This window comes from Meles meles, chromosome 3, assembly GCF_922984935.1.
Source record: "Meles meles chromosome 3, mMelMel3.1 paternal haplotype, whole genome shotgun sequence".
In the NCBI taxonomy this organism is placed as follows: domain Eukaryota; kingdom Metazoa; phylum Chordata; class Mammalia; order Carnivora; family Mustelidae; genus Meles; species Meles meles.
The window spans coordinates 88,257,921-88,275,322 of record NC_060068.1 but is presented as its reverse complement, the minus strand read 5'-3'; positions in this window follow the sequence as shown (position 1 = coordinate 88,275,322).

Here is a 17,402-nt window from a genome sequence, read left to right as displayed (position 1 = left end):
AGATATATATAAGCTCTAACTTCTAACCACTTCTTTGAGCCACTTTCTTTGCGAGCTCCCACTTGGGTAAGTGAATAAACTTTGTCTTTTCTCTTGCTCATCTGTCTCGTGTCAGTTTAATTTTTTTGTCCCCTCATACTGAATCTAAGAAGGTAGAGGAGAAGTTTTTCCTCCTTGATCCCCAAAAAGTGTTCTATTAGCAAAATGTAAATCAGAGATAATTCTGCAGGGTGTGCTTCTGTTTTCAAACTTTAAAAAGGTCCACATACTACGCTCTGAATAGGACAGAGCACTCTCTCTCTTTTCTGAAGTTTGTGTGAGTGGTGATGCCTGTGTAGTTCAGTTGTCACTCCTCAAGGGCCCTCAAACCTGTGCCTGACTCTGAGGCCGTGACCTTGAAGTAGGATCAAATCCTGATTGAAGAATCTGCCCACATGGCTCTTGGCCCCTGGCCACCCCTCCATCTCACTGTAGTATAGAAATACTCAAAATTCTTGGCTCATCAGAATTTCTCCTTATGATTAGGACACCAAAGCTTGTGTTATAAAAGCGCTTACTTAGGATAGCAATGATTGGTTTTTCTCTTCTTTCAACTGGTAAGAGAATCCCTGAATTTTCCCTGGGCGTGGAATGAAGACACATTGCCCAGCTTCCTTTGCAGATAGGTGTGGCCATATGATGTGTTCTCCCCAGTGGAGTGTGAATTGAAATGTATTGCACTTCTGGGGTGATGACATCTTTTGGAAGATACGAGGTCAACACAGATCCTCAACTTTGTTATATACACAGTTTTGCTCAAGTTGGGGTGTGTGTGAACTACCGAGAGACTGAAGTTGCATGACTCACACTGGGAACATGTTCAGCTCAGCACCTGGCACAAAGTAGATCCTCGACAGACACGTCTGTGTTGAGTGAACGCGTGGGTAAATACATGAGTGGACTATGTAGAAATCTAGGTATTCGTGCAGAAAGGCAGTCATCTTTAATTATTCAGCATAGATAACTTAGGAGCCAAAGACTGTCTTAGTTCTGCTTTCAGTGGCCCCCAGACTGGCTACTACTGTCACCTGGACCTCGCCGCTCCTGTCTGCAATCCCTCTAACTTCGTCATGGTAGCGCCCTCCTTATTTTGTGTGCCCACGCGTCCTGCCCATCCTACCTCCTCATAATGTTTTGGGGTCCTCTGAAGAAGTAGATTTGAAACTAAGACATGGTATTTTGTGGTATTTGCCAGCCTGTTCTATATCATTGCCAGTTTCTCTCTTTTAAAAAGTTGTTCTCTAGACCCAAGTGAAAATTACCAAATAAAGAAACAGAAAGTCATTTTTGCGTAGGAAAAAGTAAGTACAATGTCTTGAGGGTAACAACCTTTTCCACACACAGGATAAGAGCACAAAGGCCCTGTCTAAAGCCTAGCAGGGCCAGTTACCAAGAGGTAAGGGAGTTTTCAGATGCGATTTCCTCCAACCCAGTGTGGACTGGCTTGAACTTTGCTTGCAAGAGAATGAGGCCTCAGGGGAATAAACCCTCCTGCCCAGCAGATCCAGCCTTCAGGAAGGGAGTTAAGCCCGATAGAGTTAAGGGAGGCCTTCGGAGCAGCTTGCCTACCTCCTTAGGGCTCTGTCCTTGGATTTTATCTTTTTTATTTGGAAAAATGTATTACAAGGACATGAGGCCTAATAGCATTGATCGTCTTGCTAGTTTGTTGATTAAGTCCAGGAGGTGCTGGGGAGTAAATTGTCCCTGCCCTCCAGCATGATACAATAATTAACTCTAATACTAACAACTAAAAGTTAATCACAACACGAGGAAAGCCGGGCTCTCTTTGTCTGCCTGCAAAACCTCTTTCCTACCGTGGCTTCAATGTGTTCGCTATGAGGCTTCCAACAGGTTATCTGAAAAAGAGCTGTTCTTTCCAGTAAAACAGTTCCACATACTATTATTTTAATTTAATTACGTTTTAAAAAGGTTAGCCATGACATTTTAATAGCTTAAGCTCACATTAATATTCTGAGAATACTGTTCAGCCTAGCCACTTGTGAGTCGAAAGGGTGTTTTTCCAGGAAAGGAATTGGCTTTTAGGACAATTACTGAAAAATAGCTTTCATTTGATTTAGATGGCTATCTTGCTATTAAAAGACAGTTATTGAAATAAAATACGTATACAATATTGAGAAATGCAAAACCGTGGCTTGATACTATTTATCTAGGAGAAGGGGAGCCTGGGCAGTGTGTTTATAGAGATTATCCTGAAGGCAGCTGATGTCCTTCAGCAATGAGCAAATTAGTGAACTGTGCTTGTGATGTGCTGTGTGTTGTCAACCTAATGTTTTATTTATTTGCCTGAGAGCTGCTCTCTTCATTAGGGAGTTTAGAGAGCAAAGCAAGATGATATTTACTAGCCTGGCAAACTAATAAACTCTGCTCATGTTTCTTTTGCTATGATGGCTAATTGTGGTTTTTCAAAAAATAGCCATTCAGTATGCTTAATGGGTCCTCTAGGAACAGCGTTAAACCATAACTTCCTGTCCAAGGAGGCAGCAAGGACTAGGGTCAGCGTTTCAGACGAGGCTGGCTGGCAGGTGCCAAGCCTTGTGCCGGTGGTGTGGAGATGCCGGGGCGGTGGACCGGCCCTCCAGGCACTCACAATTAGCAGCGAGCTGGCAGCGACCATCCAGCTACCTCTCATTACACAGTGTAATAGGCGCTCATCTCTTCCCAAAGCAGCACGGGGGACAAGTAATTAGTTCAGCTTGGTGGGATTGGAGATGGCTGCGGAACTAGGAGGAGTTGGGGCTTGAGGGCTGGCAAGATTTTTGCATGGAGAAGCAGAGGGCAAGTCACGCAAGGCAAGACGACTGCTTAACCCCCGTGTTCTCTAAGTGTGGTCTCTGGCCGGCAGCATCTGCATCACCTGGAACTTGTTAGAAATGCACATTCGCAGGCTTCCCGTAGGACCTGCCCAATGAGAAAGTTTGTGGGAGAGGGCATGTGTCCACAGTCCACATTTGAACCACTTTTCAGGCAATTCTGAGGCTCCTGAAAGTTAACAGTGTGTGTAGTCATGGTCCCTCTGGTCAACTATGAGAAGTTTGATTTGACCTGAGCTTTGAGTTTGTTTCTTGGGCCAGGGGCAGTGGAGAGGGAAGGGGATGGAAAGACAGAGTATGGGAAAGAGCAATCGGGATCAACTATGGAGGAAGGATGGGGAGGTTATTAATATTTATATTCGCTATCTTTATGTGTGAGTTTTGAAAATAATTATGATATTTCTGGAACCAGTTAATAGGAACCAACTGGATGTAGCTCGAAGAGACAATTGATTGAAAAAATACAGTGATATGTCATTGCTCCCCAAGGGAGAATCCAACAACCAGGTCTCAGGAAGATATTTTTTTCTCTCTCTATTTCATATTATTTCCTTAGGACAGATTCTGAAATGTAAGATCACTGGTTCGGAGAGTGTGAGCAGTTTCGTGGCTTCTGATTTAGGGCCCAGAAGCTTCCAAATGGTTGTAGCAGTATATAACGGCACATGGTTAAATGTAAACACCATCTTTGCTGCATACCCAGCAATCTCAGTTCTCTTGTTGCTAACTTGGTAGGGGTAGATGGCACACCATGCCTGTTGTTTGCAATTAATGGATTATTTATGAAGTCAGTTGTTTAAAAGTGTGTTTATTTGCCACTTGTGTATTTTACTTGAAAAAGAATGTCAGTCCTTATTTTAGCCGGGGAGCATCTGTGCTCTCTAAGGATTTAAGATAAAAGTCATTGTAATGCAGTAAAGAGGGAATCAGACTAGTTTTGGCTGCTGTCCAGGCTGTCAGCTCACCACCAGCCACACCCTCATCACTCTCCTCACTAGCAGCTGAAAGGTCCCTGCCGTAGAGAAACTGTCTCCAAATTCTAGTCTGCCACTTACTGACCTTGGGATTTGCTGTCATTTTCTGCACTTCTGTGAGTCCCAGTTTCCTCATCTGGAAAATAGGAAAAATCAGAGTCACCTAGCTACATGGTATTTTGACGATCAGAATAAGTTCAGGTACCCAAAAATGCTTGATAAACTCTAAAGCATTGTAAAAATGTTGGCTACCACTGTTGTAACATTGGCTTACCTGAGTGAGCCATGCCTGTGAGGTCACGCCACGTCAGGATTTCTGCTGTTGAGCTATAAGCAGAAACCTCCCTGGTCTAGCTCAGTGTTTTCACTTTTTTGCACACATGGGGCTCATTTCATAGATGCAAATTCGGGAAAGACATGGTGATAGTTCAGCTATATAGTTCTTTCCACTAGCACACTTCACAGATACACGGAAGGACCTGATACTTCCTTCCTCCCTCCCTCCCTCCCTCACTTCTTTCCTTCTATGTGCCAAGCACTGGGAATAAGTAATAAGTGAGAGCCAGCCCAGCCCTCACTCTGGCGGAGCTCGTATGTTTATTCAGAAAGGAACACTGGCTGTGTGTTCTCATGCCTGACACAGTTCTCAGCAGGCTGAACAACACTTTACAGTTTGTAAGATTTGCTTACAGCAATGCACACATTTGATCCTGCCACCTCTGTTATCAGGAAGGCTTGGAGGCGTAATCTTTTGAAGTCAGAGAGGTTAGGTGACTTGCCAAAGGTCATGTGCAGTTTAAGTTGTGGGGCCCGGCCCTGTACTGTCCCCTTGGCCCCTAGTTCAGCGCCTTTTCCACGATACGACATTGACTGACACTTTCCATTCTCATATATACAGTGAGTTAAACTTAGTCCTGCTTTGATGAGGGAGTAGAAATGATGGGATTCTGCCACAGAACACCAACTCACCTGAAAACTGCGTTGGCTTCTGTTGTGTGAAATATAGCTCTGCATGTAATTAAAAAAAGAAAACCCAGCAGCCAGAAATTAAAAAGCTAAAGAAAAAAGTGGTAGGCCTGGGAAGTCTCCACTGACCTAAAAAGCCAGGCAGTGGGGGCAGAGGGGCTCTGGAGTTAGTGGGGTGGGTCCTGGCGCTTCCGCTCCACTCTCTGAGGGAAAATGTCACCACTAGTAAATGCAATTAGGGGAGAGGGTTCTGAGGGATCAAGGGAGATAAGTGAGCCAGATAGAAAAGCTTGCAGAAAATTGAACAAAACCAGGAAAAGATGAGATGGGCTAAAAAAAAAGCCGCTCAGGGAACCAGGGTAAGATAGCAGTGATTCCTAGTCTCTCTTCATCAGGGTGGGAGAAAAAAAAAGTGCGGTGTTTGCTGGCAGTCTACACTGCTGGTCAGAGGAGTAGAGGCGGTCTGAGACTTGGCAAGTTCCTTCAGTCATCCTGGGTCTACAGTGGGTGAGTGACTTCTCTGATGGACCCTGGACTCCGCTGGACTGCGGATCCTCAGAGGGCAGAACACCCATGTTCTGCTTTCCTTCAGCATGCAGTAGGCTGCCCTTGAAGGAGCCAGCTTGGCCAACAGCTATCACAGGATTGTGCTAAACAATGCTGGCTAAATCTCCTTTTCATATGTTATCATCTTCAAGGCCACTGAAAAAAAAATTTTTTTTTAAGATCTTGTTTATTGGTGAGAGAGCTAGCGAACACTAGTGGGGTGGGGATAGGCAGAGGGAGAAGGAGAAGCAGGCTCCCCGCTGAGCAGGGGAAACCCCCCCCCTCCATGGGGGATTCCATCCCAGGACCCTGAGATCACGACCTAAGGCCAAGGCAGATATTTAACCGACTGAGCCACCCAGATGTCCTGCCACTGAGATATTTTTTAACATAAAATAAAAAATGAATGCAGGATGCCTAGGTGGCTCAGTCGGTTAATTGTCTAACTTCAGCTCATGTCATGATCTCAGAGTCATGGGATCAAGCCCTGTGTAGTGCTCCGTGCTCAGCCTTAGCAGGGAGTCTACTTGTCCCTTTCCCTCTGCCCCTCCCCTCGCTTGTGCTCTCTCTTTCTCACCTAAATAAATAAAATCTTAAAAAATAATAAATAAATGAGTGCTATTATATATACGGACTATTTCCTGACTCCCATGAGGTAAGGAATAGACTTGGAGAATTATTGTATAGCATGAACCCATAGATGAAGTGGAGATGTGGGACAGTATCCCAATAATTCAGGTCAAGTGATTTTTAAAATTTAAAAATTTTTAAATTTTATTTCACTTTTTAAAAAGATTTTTATTTATTTATTTGAGAGAGAGAGTGAGTGAGAGAAAGCAGGAACAGAGGCAGAGGGGGAAGCAGACTGAGCAGGGACCCTAATGTGGGGCTAGATCCCAGGATCCTGGGATCATGAACTGAACGAAAGCCAAACACTTAACCGACTGAGCCACCCAGGTGCCCTGCAAGGTGATTTTTAAAAAATCCAGATTTCTAAGAAACCTCTTCATTCTCTGACTTAATCTGAAGGAAGAATGGTTTGACTGTTGCCTCCTAAGTCTGACGTGGGTTTTAACACTCTCCTTTCCAGGGGGCACAAACAGCTAGCTCTCTGGCTTCACTTTCTGACACCTGAAATAGAAGACAAGAAAGAACGTCTTTTCTTTATCTGTCTCCCTACTCTCCTCTTCCACCTTTCACCTTCTCCAGCCTTATCTAAAATTTTAGGCCAGAGTAAGATGACCGAGAGATTTAGAACCCAGATGTCAGCTGCCTGAGTATCCAGTTTCCCCAGGTTTTTGGAGCCACTTTCCCAGTTGGCAGTCTAATAGAGTGACTTGAGCCTTGATCTCATTGTGGGGAAGGCCATTGCGTCCCTGTATTTCCCAGAGTTGTAGATAGCCTTATGTTTCTCCTCCACCTTCATGGTCTGGCTACTGTTGAATTCTTTCTTGAAATCTTTTCATCTTTCCTCCTCTACACACTGTCCTTTCTGCACATCATATTCCCTGTATGGGCATAGCTCTTTCTTCTTCAGTTCTCCAAGGCAGCCATGCATGTAGGCCATGATGTGCTATGGCCTTCTTGCTGTTTTTTTTTTTTTTTTAATTTTATTTATTTATTTGACAGAGAGATCACAAGTAGGCAGAGAGGCAGGCAGAGAGAGAGAGAGAGGGAAGCAGACTCCCCACTGAGCAGAGAGTCCAATGCGGGCCTCAATCCCAGGACCCTGAGATCATGACTTGAGCCGAAGGCAGTGGCTCAACCCACTGAGCCACCCAGGCACCCTGGACTTCTTGTTTTAAGGACCATATGTACTGAAGCTGGTTACATTGCCATATCACATGACAAGTGATTTTCCCAAAATTAGAAAAAATTGGATATTGGACACTTCTGTTTTTAGAACTTTTTATTTTCACTGGCTCTGCTCACCACCGTGTTTGCTTAAGTCTTCCAGTTTCTTTCTCCTTCCCCATGCCTGTCTTTTCCCTTTCCCCATTCACTCTATCCCTCCCTTGCAGATCACCTTTGGAAAGTGACTCCCAGGGGGAAGAAGGGAGACACTGAGCTGAGCCAGCCCCAGTTACTCCTTTTTTTAACCAATCATGGGGAACATTGCAGAGGAATAACTCCCAGGAAGAGGGATGAGAACCAACATGGAAAAAGGCCAAGAGAATTTCTCATCTTGGAAACTATTCTAAGCCTGTTGAAATTTGTTTGTTTGCCATCCTTTATTCTCAGCCTAGCCTGACTAGCTTTCATATCTAAATGTAAAACAGTGGACAGACAGTAGCCAGAAAGAGTTTGTGATTTTCAATGCTTCATTGGGCAGATAGTTTTATAGAGTACATTCCTTTTGCTTTTAACTGCCACCATTCTTTTTTAGATGTCAGGTGCAACATGTCAACCAGCAGGTATCTTGAACCTTTATTTCTGGCTTTTGTTTTCTTCTTACTTCATGACAGCTGTTTTTAAAAATCAACATTTATTGAGAACCTAATGATAGCTCTGAGCTAGGAATGGTGAAGTATACAAATGTGATTCAGGCATATTTCCTGCCCGCAAGGAGCTCATGATCCCATTGGAAATAAATATAAGTTTGTGTTATAAACTTTAACGTGTTTCTGAAAACATTATTGACACAATGACAAAACAGAAACTCACCTCTTAAGGCCAGATTCGCACAGCTAGTTAGTGATAGACCAGAACTGGAACCCAGGCTGTCCCTTTTGGTCTCATCTCCTTCCCATTTCCTACACCACACTCAGTATATCACTCTTGCTCTCAGCACATTCCTGGAAAGAGAAAGGAGTATTCTGCAAATTATTGGATTGGTCCTAGACATGGAGTAAACTCATCACCTTTTGGGAAAAACAACATGTTGTGGTAGGTAGTAACTTTCCTCTCTTCCTTTTTGTCTTAAAAGGCAGTTTCCAAAACCATGTCAGCCTCAGTAAATCATATCAGGATGATTTGCCAGAGAATCGAATTCCAGAGGCCATTTGGTTTTGTTTGTTTGTTTTTTCTGGTTCATTAGATGTGAATTCTCGTTTCATGAAGGTCCTTTTCCTATTCTTTGGTAGATTTTAAAGCAATTTTTTAAAAGATTTTATTTATTTATTTGACAGAGAGAGAGATCACAAGTAGGCAGAGAGAGAGGGGGAAGCAGGCTCCCTCCTGAGCAGAGAGCCAGATGTGGGGCTTGATCCCAGGATCCTGAGATCATGACCTGTGCTGAAGGCAGAGGCTTAGCCTACTGAGCCACCCAGGCGCCCCGATTTTAAAGCACATCTAACTTGTGAGAGTTGAATAATTGTGGACACCTCAGAAGTCCATAAGTTAATGTTTACTGAATGCATTATTAGGCAAATTATATGAAAAAGTCTAGTTTGACATAATTCGCTATTGTTAGAAGCTTATGTTGTCCTCTCCTGGTAGGAGAAAACCCAACAAGGAAGATACGATGTATGAAGAGTGTGAGGTGGTACAATCCTAGAAAATGGAGAGGCAGAACAGGTACTGAGTAACCTTCAAACCTCCTGAACCAGGTTTTTTTTTTTTTTTAAAGATTTTATTGATTTATTTGACACAGAGAGAAAGATCACAAGTAGGTAGAGAGACAGGCAGAGAGAGAGAGAGAGAGAGGAGGAAGCAGGCTCCCCACTAAGCAGAGAGCCCGATGTGGGGCTTGATCTCAGGACTCTTCGATCATGACCCATTGAGCCACCCAGGCGCTCCTGGGCCAGGTTTTCATACCATGGCTTTCTCTTCTTTAGTTAAGGCTTTGTACATTCCAGAACAGCCATCAGGCAAATTGAAATCTATCTGTACTTCTGTATCCAGAACCGCAAAAACGATTCTGGATATAATGGAGAAATGGAGATAATCTTTATCATTATTGTGTTGCTGATTAGTCAGTTCCTGAAGACTGTCTTACTTATTTACTTCCTTCTGGACCTGCTTCTGTATTGTTGGGTCAGATTGATTTGAGGCTTTTGTTTATTTGCACACAACCCAAAACGAATGAGAGTATACTTATCTACCATTTTGGATTGTTTCTTTTCCTGTCTTTTTTCTGTAGTGCTGTATATAGATTATCAAAATATGTGGGGGTCATGTCTCTGTTCTGGTCACAGATACATGTGTGAAAGTTGTATGTGTATTAGATTGTGGCAGAAAAATTAGTGGTGGTTAGTATAAATTAACCAGCTCCTGGTATGGGGTCTGGCATGAATACTTAGTAAATATTTGTTGATTATCTGACTATAGGTCTCTGATAAATGTATTTTATATTATTATCTCTCTCTTTAAACCATCACTGTGATATTAAATATTTGCCCTCATATGGCTTACTGTGTTTAAATATGTCTTGTCATATTACTTGGTATTGTTTGATACATAGTAGCATTGTTGTTTGAAAATAATAATGATAGTTATCATTTAGTATATTCTAGGGGCTAGGATCTGTGCTCAGTATTTATTATGTGTTATTTAATTTTATCTTGTTAGATTTCTATAAGGTATTGTCATTCCCATTTTGTAAATGAGGAAATTGAAGCTGTTTCTTGATGAAAACAATCTTAGCTTTAATATATTCAAATTTATGAATCTTTTTATTTAAGAATCAATGCTGGATGTATATTCTTTAAGAAATCTTTCCTTACTCTAGGGTCTAAAATATCCTAAATTTTCTTCTATAAGTTTCAATCATTTTTGACATGTAAGACATTAATTCATCTGGGGTTAATTTTTTATATATGGGATCATTTAGAGATTCTTTCTTATCTTGTTCCATATGGAAAATTCTTTTATTGTCTAGTTCTCTTTAGTTGAATTTCTCCTTTCCCCACTGATAAGGTCTTAAACTCTGACATAGATCATTGATCTATACATGGATTCACATACTGGATATCATACAGCAGTTTAAAATATATCACCTGCATGCAACAATATGAGTGAATCTTTGCAATATGCTGGGCTAATGATGGGAATAGGTCATGAACCAGGGGTTATGATGAACCAGATTCTGTCCATCTGAGGTCTTAGGGGGAAAGAAACAAACAAATCCAGGGATAAAAGCAGTGAAATGATTTGCCCAACCTCACTTGGCTGGCAATGCGGTAGAACTGGGACCCAGAACCAGCTCATCCAACTCCAGATGCCAAGTTTTCCATTAGACAGTGGGCACAGTCAACTCACAACCTTTCTAGAAACATATCATTCTTTGTTAAGATACCAGCGCTTGAGTACAGCTGTATTTCCTGCTAGTAAACCAAATACCATACAAAGAGAGTAGGCTCTAGAACTTGCTCCCTTTCTGAATCCCGGAGTGCCTTGATGCATTAGTTATCCCCTCTCTCCCCTCCATATTCTTCCTCTCTTTCTTCCAGATTCCTTTCCGATAGTGTCTATCTTTGAATTCTTGAATTTGCTTGGATATGCTTGCATCTTTGCCTCTTGATTGTAGAAGCACAAAAATCCCTGATCACTGCCACATCCCCTCTCACCACATGAAATAGCCTAACATATTCCTCCCTTGTTTGTGCTCCTCAGTACAGAAAGCTGTGCAAGAGCAGGGTCAGTCACCTTATTCACTGTCACCCCTAGTACCTAGCATAATTGCCAGTGCAGAGGAAGCCCTTGATAAACGTTGACCTAATGAATGAAGAAAGGTGACATGCTTACTTAACCTCTGATTCATTATTTCTAGTTTCTTCCCCACCCCAGGCTCTTAAAAGTACCTCCCTACCTTTTTTTTTAAAAAATTTATTTATTTATTTTGACAGAGAGATCACAAGTAGGCAGAGAGGCAGGCAGAGGGGTGGGGGAAAGCAGTATCCCTGCTGAGCAGAGAGCCTGATGGGAGGCTCGATCCCAGGACCCTGAGACCATGACCTGAGCTGAAAGCAGAGGCTTTAACTCACTGAGCCACCCAGGCACCACTAGGCACCCTCCCCACCTTTTTTAACAAGAGAAATTTATTCCTTATAATTTTGGAGGCTGGAAGTCCAAGATCAAGATGTCAGCAGGTTTGGGTTTTTGTAAGGTCCTCTCCTTGACTTGCAGTTGGCTGTCTTCTCTCTGTGCTCTCACGTGGCCTTTCCTCCCTACATGTGCACACTCCTGGTGTCTCTTCCTCTCCTGACCTACTGATTAGAACACCACCCTTCCGTTTGACCTGAATGTCTTCTTTAAAGGCCCCATCTCAAAATACAGGCACACTGGGGATTGGGGCTTCACCATAAGGCTTTTGAGAGGACACAATTCCGTCCATAACAAAGGGTTACTAAGAGTTAGTTACAGATAAGCTGTGAATGGAGTTGTTGAAGGTGATGGTGTTACTTAAGGCAGAGTCCTGTTTGCACCCTGCCGTGAAGCTCTGCAGCCATGCGTACCGGTGGACCTATGGCATCTGTGTTAGTTGTCAGAATAGCCTCACTTCCCCTTTTCCATGGTAGCATTGTCAATGAAAGTGCCCCATTTTGAGGAGAGGGAATTCGAAGTTATTCTCGGTGCCTAGCTGGGGTTTTAATAAGCCAGCATTGTTACGAAATACCCTGTGACTGTGTGTTTCAGCTCTAATAACCGGGTTCTTGCTTCATTCCTGGTTAGTAAGCTCCTGCCTCTGATTCCACTTCCAGTAAACAGGTCCCTGCTCAGTTCCTGTGGTAGCTGTTCAGGGGACATGAGCTCTGCCACGAGCCTTGATTCTCATGACTGAGTCCCTATCCCCATCCACTTATGCCCCTGACACAGTTGTGCCTTCAGCCTTCAGCGGAGAGACTTCTCTGTGTGGCCCCCAGCCCAGACTCCCTGACGTCCCAGCCTTATTCTTACTCTTGCCTCCTGCTGAGGCCTTAAGGGAGCTGCCCTATCCCACAGGACTCCAGCCTCGGAGTCCATTCCTCTTCTCCACGCCGCAGGGGCCCATTCCAATGCTGCGGAGCCCCAGAGGGCCCCACACACCATCCACCATGTCCCTAGAATCACCCCAGGCAGAACCACTGATTCTCAGATTCTTGCGCTCCATGAAGAAGGGAGGGCTGGGTCAGAAAGGCAGGCCAGGAGCAGAGAGGAAATCCCCAGGAAACTGGCAGGAGCCACAGAGTTGCTCTGAGTCCCACAGTTTGACCAGAGAGGAGATTCCATCCTGGTGGCAGTGGGTGACGCAAACTGAGGAGAGTGCGTATAGGTACTGGACAGGGAGCATATCTTAATTGTCTGTTTATGCCCTGTTCCCTGCTACAGAGCCTGACACAATAGGCGGTGAGTCAGGACATGTTATGGAATGGCATGAACATATTCCAGCCCAAGCTGTGTCCCCAGTACCCTGTGTGACATGGGACCCATCCATTCACCTTTGAGCTTCATCTCTTAAGTGTAGGTCAAAGGGACTTTGCCACTGTTCTTTCAAGGATGAAGTCACTTAATGAATTTGGGAATGTGACATCAGTAGCCTCCAATATTTTTCAGCAGGTCCTCCTGTTAGTAGAAAGTTTAAATAGATATCCCACTGATCTGTATCTATCTATATCTTTTTTATATCTTTCTCTAAATGTATGTATAACACATATGTTCTATTATATACTTACATAATGTATATTTTAATGGACAAGGCAAAAAGACCCCAGACACTCTAATATATTCGTCCTTTAACTCTCTGAATAACATCATATACCTTTGGGGTGTGTTTGTCTTACTTTGGATATCATGACTGTGAAGTCCGATGTACACTTGGGGGAAAGGATGAGATGTTGAACTGCTTTGACTCCCAACACTTCTGACATGAAATGCGTGGTGTCTGCTGTAACCACATCAGCTCTCTGACGCCCGCTGTGTCCCGCAGTTCCATTACATTCTGACTGTGCTTGGAGTTAATGCCACATCACACAGGCTGAATGCTCAGTCCCACAAGACTGCCCCCGCTTCAGATGCCTGTCACAAGCCATGGACTGTCACTAGTACTTATGACCAAGCAGCTATAAATTCTGGGGGTACCCATAGCTCCCTCCTTAGGTTTGATAATTTGTGAGAATGCCTCACAGAACTCAGGAAAGTTCTTCACTTGCCTGTTTATTATAAAGGGTACAATTCAGGAATGGAAAAATAGAAGAGGTGTGTAGGGGAAGGGATGGGGGAAGGGGGATAGAGCTCCCTTGCCCTGTTCAGATGCATCCCTTCCCAGTACCTTGATGTGTTCACCACCTTGGGAATTCTCTAAACCCCATTGTTTGGGTGTTTGTTTGTTTGTTTGTTTTTAATGGAGGTTTTATTACATAGGCATGATTCATGAAATCTTTGGCCACTGGTAATTGAACTCAATCTCTAGCCACTTTATCCTCCCCAGAGGTGGGGTTGGCACTCCTCCTCCCAGACACCCCCCTCCCCAAAGCTCTAACCCTCTGGTCACAGACTAAGTTCCTCAGGCCAACAGCCCTTTCCTAAGCCATCTAGGAGCCCATCAAGAGTCATCTCATTAGTATAAACTCAGGTAGGGTTGAAAATGGCTTGTTATGAAAACATGAGATGCTCCTATTATCTTTACCACTCAGGAAATTCTGACGGTTTAAGCTCTGTGTCAGAACCAACAAAGACCACATATGTGTTTCTTATGATATCACAGATATCTATGAATTGCTGCTCACATTAGCATCTCAGTGGCTGAAAAGTAATGCCCATTGTCCATTGAAATTTGCCTTATCAATAAAATACGTCATCTCAATGGTAAAAAAATACACACCACTCCCTGTGCCCCATAGGACTGAATAAAGTTTCTCATCATATTACATTTAGAAAGGCTGAGCAGAAAAGGTTGCTCACTGATAGGTTAATGTCACTAGTAACCACTTGTGTTTTTTGGAGATGTAAATTCTGGGGCTTGTTAAAGCAAAATGCTCCATAGGGTACTATAAACAGATGTTGTGGAAACATTACCCACATCAACAGAGCAAACTTCACTCTTCCTTTTGCTCCATCAAAGAAGTTACATGGGCAATAAGCTGGGGTCCACTGATTATTTCATTTAACACGTCCTCACTAAATGCCAGGCGCTGGGCTAATTCCTGCAAATGAGAGAGGAAACACAGCCCATGTGGGTTTTGCCTTCATGGAGTTGACACACCAGCTAAGGTGAAAGACAGCAACAAGCAAAGGATGCAGGTCTGCAGGAAATCCTCTCAGTGCCAACACAGAGAACTGTGGGGCCAAAGGTAGGCACAGAGGAATTTCCCATGTTAGCTCTGTTTGTAGGCCGGGAAACCTTAGGAAGCGTGTGTAAGCAGGCCATGGGACAGACTGGTGGAGAGCACGGGTGGGGAAGGGCTTGGAAAGCCTGACGACTGAAAGAAGGCCAGTGTAGTTAGACAGTGCTGGGGGATAGGAGTAGATTGCACAATTGGAGAGGAGGACTCTTTGGGCACCAGCGTTAGGGGAGGAAGAGAGGTAGGGGACAGAAGCAACAAAAAGAACATAGGCCAATAGCTTCACATCTCATCTCTCTACATTTTTCTCCCAGTAAAGTTCTGAACAACTTCTTATGCCCCACTTTTTGTCACCTCCACCTGCCCCCTTACTGTCCCCAGTGGGGTGCTGGGGCAGGAAACCCCTAAAGGCACTCTTCCTGTGAGCATTCCTTAGAGGTTCCTTTGCATGGGAAAGATCAGAAAGAAGAGAGAAAAGAGAGAGAAGCTGGCCAGGTTCTGCTTCGTAATATCAGAATAGGATCTGAATATCAAGACAGTGAGAGCATCTTGAGAGAAAAAGATGTTTTGAATATTTATGAACTAAGATCCTGGACTACACAATGGCCAAAGAAGATGGGTCAAAACAAGCTTTCTCCCATCCCAGAAACAAGGTGTTTGCGAGGCCACAAGAGTGGAGATGAAGAGCAGACCGGGGTCCAGGCCTCCCATAGAATGTGGTGACATGGGCTTCTAGAAGAGTGGGAGTGAGAGAGTGAAGAATGAGGCTTAGTTTTCCATCAGGAGAAATATTGTCCTCCTCATACACCCCTTTCACTTTGAAACACTGGGCTGTGGGGGTAAAGGACAAAATCAGGTTGAAAGGAAAGGGGTGTTCTCAGGTCAGAGTGAGTTTTCAATTAACACAAAGAGGCAGAGTGAGGAGTGAAGAGGTGAGGATTGGGGGATTTGTCTTTCATGGATTGTGTCTTCTAGGACAACTTGGGAGTCAGTTTCATGAGAGGAGAGTGGGTCAGGAAAAATGAACATAGAGTCAGTACAGAACATAAACAATCAGAGGGACTTAGGTCTTGGACTGGGACCAGGCAATGTGAGTGTGAGACAGTGGGTCTGTGTGGCAATGAGGCTTCCACCTTCAGGAGCCTGGGAAGAACTCAGGCTTCCAGAAGGAGCCTTGACCAGAGATGCAGGGATTCCTATCAGTAGCCTCTTGTGACTGGAGGAGGATTTATGAGTCTATGGTCCCTGACATGGAAATAGTGGTCATGGGCAGTGTCAAGCCTTGTATCCTTCAGAGCACTGTACGCCTTCTGTGGCCCTACTGGGCACTTAGGAAATGTGTCACGAATGAAGAAAATTGTGCCTTCCTGTTGTATTGGTTTGCTAGGTGTGCTGTACCCAGTGCTTAAACAACAGAATTTTTTCTCACAGTTCTAGAGGCTCTTGAAGGCCAAGATTAAGATGTCCATGGGGTTGCTGCCTTCCAAGGGCTGGAGGGACGATCTGTAGGGCCCAAGGCAGGCTGCCGCAAGATGGGCCATTCTTGCATGAAGATTGTTTTGAGATCCTGTGGGCTAAAGAGAAAATTTTGCCCTTAACTACGTAAAAGAATCTAAACTGAGGGTCTTTCCCAGAATAAGAGTTATTAGCAGAGATAAATTGTGTCTGAGAGGCTCCTCTGTCTGGCAGGACAAGCATCGCATCAGCAATTCTTCTTATTGTCCTGTGAATTACATTCCTTCCCTCCGATGTCCCGGACCCCCACCTTTTTGTCCTTACTTCAGAATAAACTCATTTTGCCTGGCTGTCTTTGGAATTTCCATGTCTGTGTGGATTTCCCATACATAGGCTATTAAATCTGATTTCCCCCTGTTAATCTGTCTCATGTCAGTTTGATTCTTAGTCCAGCTAGGAAGACCTTGAAGGGCACAGGAGTTCCTACTCCCTGTCAGTTCTGTACCTCTCTCTAGCCTCTGTAGTTTGTTGAACATCTTTGGCATTTCAGTCATGTTTAATGGCATTCTTCCCATATCTCTGGCATCACCAGGTTGTCTTCTTCTTCTCCTTCTTTTCTTCCCCCACCCAAGGTTGTCTTCTTATGAAGACACTAGTTGTATTGAAGTAGGGGCCCACCTTACTCCAGTGTGACATTGTCCTAACTATTATATCAGCCATGACCCTATTTCCAAGGAAGGGCACATTCTGAGGTACTGGGGACTTTTGCATATGAACTACTTGGAAACATAATTCAATCTATAATATCGCATTTTTTGGAAGTCTAACCCATTGCAGTGTCCCCTAAATACTGTCTCTGAAATATGACTTAAAACCACTTCCTTCTTCCCAGCTCCTCTCCCCCTTCTAAGTCCGGGCTGCCATCCACACTTAGCCAGCTACTGCTCTTAGTCCTTGGAGTTGGGTTCTCACTTCTCATGTACAGAAATGTAGAGTTTTGAATCTTCCTGTGGCTGTACTGAGTTTCTCCCTCCAGGCACTGTGGTGACTGATGCAGGAAGCTCAGTCTAATAATCATGGCCAGGTTGACTCAGTGAAACACAGGAATTTCTCAGTTGACTTGGGCTTAAGCTCAGTCATATGCAAGTATTTCTACCCTGCCAGCAAGGCAAGGCTGTTCCTGTTGGGGGAGGTCACAGTGTAGTGGTACTTAGGAGGCACCTAGATTTGTGCTCACTCTGGGCTGGTGTCCTGTATGCTGTCTCAGCTTGCTTGTTGGCTTGTGATGAGGATCCCACACTGGAATCCACTGAAGCAGTCTGGGCCCACATGTCGGGAACACACTGCTACCCATAGCTGCACCTCGACCTCAAATCTGCAGTCCTCATTAA